Genomic DNA, 3,744 nt, shown 5'->3' with positions numbered 1-3,744 from the left:
GGTGGCTGCCGTGCTGGGCCGCAGAACTCGACCCCCGGCACGGTTAATGACAAGGGAAGCAAAGGACCAAGAAGGGGGGTGTGGCTGCCCTCAGGTGCTTGCTCCACCTTAATACCTTTAATATGCTTAGCGAGTGTGAGTTTTTGGAGTCCAGTGTGTTTGTTGCTTCAGCTGAAGCAGGCAAGTGAAAAAGTGGGAAGCAAAGGAAAAAGAAGGGGGGTGTGGCTGCCCTCAGGTGCTTGCTCCACCTTAATACCTTTAATATGCTTAGTGAGTGTGAGTTTTTGGAGTCCAGTGTGTTTGTTGCTTCAGCTGAAGCAGGCAAGTGAAAAAATCAAAGGGTAATGAGAAGACAAGGGGCAATTAATCTTCCACTGCCATCTCTTCCCCACCAGCCCTGTCGATTTTTAAAAAAAGGGATTATATTTTTGTATGACCCCAGTGAAATCACTTCTGCACTGTGATTCAGCTGAAACAAAGCTAAAATGTTTTAAACGGTTTTGGTGCTACTTTAATCAGAAAGGGACAAAACAGGGTTTGAGATTAGCACTAGAACTGCAGTGTCAGTTACACTCAGTTACTGAATGTTTCACTCATTGTTCAGCCTTTTGCAACATTTAAACCCTCAGTTATAAAAACCTGTAAAAGAATCTTGAACAAAATCCCTTACAGATAGAAAATCAGCTCTTCAGAGCTTTCTTTTCCAGTGAGGATTACTTGCCAAAAAGAAGAACATTCTCTTCTGCTATTGCCACATTAAAATGCTAACAAAATGGGAAAAAGGCAAGGTGGGGGCAGAGTGAGAGATACTCTTGTGTGCAAGGAATTTGCAAAAGTGCCCTCGATTCAAAGCCATAGTGGCAGATGCAGATGTGTTACAATCACATTATCAAAGGAATCCAGATCCATTCCTACCTTCTAGCTCCTCTCAATGCAAAGTTGAGGTTCGGTGCAAACAGGTCTGGGAGCTCCTCTTTCAAAGGAGAGTTCAAGTACATGCACGATTCACAACCAAAAGCCAGGCAAGAGTGGTTAAGAAAAGCTAAATTTATATTAAATTATCATCAACCCCTAAAATACTGAACACAGTGGTTAAATAACTCCAGAAAGTCCAATGTCTCCAGTGAGTAACGTTAAAACCATTACACAGGAACACATGGAAATCACTGATGTTAGCTCGGGACAGACAGGAGAGAGGTTTGCTTTTTACATTGTAAATCAGTGCTCAAGAGATCATCCTCCAGCAGCCTTTCTACATTCTTAACATCCTAAGTGCAACGAGGGTCTTCACTTCCTCAGAATGGGGAACTATGATGCACCCCCTAGGCAGCATCTCACTGGGGCTGTCCCTAGGAAACAAACTAATTTCTGCCTCACTGGTAGAGGAGAGGCTGTGGAGCATTTTTTTTGCTCCTTTTCACCACAAGCTTTTGAGGAAGGGAGCAGAGAGCAGTTATGAATGGTTGTTAGGCTGGAGTGTGCAGGGTCCCTTCTAAGAAGCAGCAAAGAGTATTTATTAAGGTGGAGATCACAAGAACCATGTGCTATCAAAAAGAATGACTGGAGTTTTTCTTTCCATTCTGTACTTGCGACTCAGACAGTGATTATTTTTGACAGGCTGACTGAACCTCAAGTGACAGGTCTGGGCAGATGTTTCCCTTCACTCCTGTCCCACCTCAGGATTTTGGTGCACACTCACGTAAGCAACTGGGGCATTATCCCCCCCCAGCCCAAACCCAGAAAAATATCACTCTCCTAGAAATCAAAGCCTTCCTCCCCAACCACCCACTCACTCACTCCCAGCTCTGATGCCTCTGCCCCTACATGTGATTTCTGTTCAAATCCATTCTTCTGCCTATGTTTGAGCCCTCTGCTCTTGCCCCTGCATGAGGCAACTGACACAGGCACGGGCCCTGTCAGGGACACGTGCTCCTTTCTCAGTCTCCAGTCGAGTCCACGCCTCAATCCAAAAGTGCCTCTGCCCAACAAAAACAATGCTTCCTCGGCTGGAGTCAATCAAATAAATAATTAAATAAAGATCTAATTAAAATAATAATAAAAAAAATCCCACTGGGGGTAGGGAACATTAAAACAGGGAAATTTCCAAGCCTTAACTCCAGTTCATTTTCCACAGGAACAGACACCAGTCAGCCCAACAGTGCAGTTATGGACAGAGTTTCCAGCCATCTAGCCAGATCAAAGCTGAAACCTTTCCTTTACTGCAAAGCTACCTCAGCTGTAAAAAGTACAGCCAACCCACTGGCAACTGTTGCGTTTTTCAGGGGTAGCTGGACTGTTAGTATATGAACAAAGTTAGAGAACAGAAGGATGGATTGCCTTTTTTTTCTTTTTTCTGTTTTTCTTTTTTTTTTTTACCAGCTGGAAAAACATCAAATGGGAGATGCAGCTCTAAGCCATACTCCTAGTGTATGCTTTGCTGTCTTTACACCACAGGTGGGAATGTACTTGACCTCTTTGCAGGAGATAAAGACGTTACAGAGCTTGCCATGAGATATTCTTCATTGGCAAGTTCTGCTTTCAAGTATCTGTCTTAACACTTGTTATTTTACCATGATAGTATCCATATGATTTGAAGGGTTAATGTAAATCTGATTTTTGAAGATACATCAAGAGATATTTTCTCTTTTTCACCCCTGAACAAACAGATGACAAGGGAATATAAAAAGGTGGCAATAGTCCTTGGGAGCAAGCAAGCCCCAGCTCCAGATGCTGCTGGGGTGTAACTGCAAGGGTAAGATTACACCGTCTAGAGGGTAAAGGCCTTGGAGGCCAGAGAACAACTGAAGCTCATGCAGCTGATGGGAAAAATGACTTCGCAATGAGAGCTATTTAGTGGTAATAGAAGAGCTTAAAGTGCAATTCTATCTGATAAACAACTATTTTTAAATGGCCCTTACAGCTCCCTGATTATTGTCTCCTAATCTAGGTCACATGGGCTTGGCCTAGTAATAAAGCAGTTTTTAACTGTCAGCACCAAGCATTCCCCTGGGAAAGACTTGACCTAGGAATTATCTCTTTTCCCTCATTAATGTCATCAAAGGTCCTAGGACCAAGAGAATTAGGACCTTGCAGAATTGGAACTGGTGGGGACTTAGCAAATTTTCTTCTTCTTTTTTGTAATATATCAGTTATGCAAAGACAAGAGCAGAAATTTAGGTCTTGCCAAGATCCATTTCCTCTCATTAGCTCTGTAGTGCTAAGAACAACACTGTTCTTTCCTCAAGTACAGCACTCTGACTCCAGTACCCATAGGGAGCAGTTCTGAAAGGACCATTTGCTGAGTCTTGTTTTTCCAGAGTAGAAACATATTGTAACAGGAAAGGGGAGAAGAGGAGCAGTGTCCACTGCCAGCAACAGACACAGCACTCCAATCTGAACATTCCTTGAAGTTTTTACAAATGATGGGAAAGTAAGCAGTGATGCTTTCATGAAGCAAGCCACAGCAACTGTGGTTACCCTCATTATGCCTTTAAAAGGTTACTTGATGCTGTGTCAGTGTTCCCTTGAGCTCCAAAGTATACCCCATCTATTTCAAGGCCTCTGTCAAGCCAGAGACCACTCAACACAAAACCTCAAAGAGTGCTGCTAGTGCTGGAATAAGTAGGGGAACTTCTGTGACTAGGAGTTAGCAATGAGGCAGCTCTGCTCTCTTCATGGGCATTGACCGTGAGCACAGGACTTGCAAGTTGCCAGAGAACACAGAATCTGAACCAGATTCAGGCC

The sequence above is a fragment of the Chaetura pelagica genome, unplaced genomic scaffold (genome assembly GCF_000747805.2).
Source record: "Chaetura pelagica isolate M959 unplaced genomic scaffold, ChaPel_1.0 scaffold55, whole genome shotgun sequence".
Lineage (NCBI taxonomy): Eukaryota > Metazoa > Chordata > Aves > Apodiformes > Apodidae > Chaetura > Chaetura pelagica.
This window is presented reverse-complemented; position numbering follows the sequence as displayed.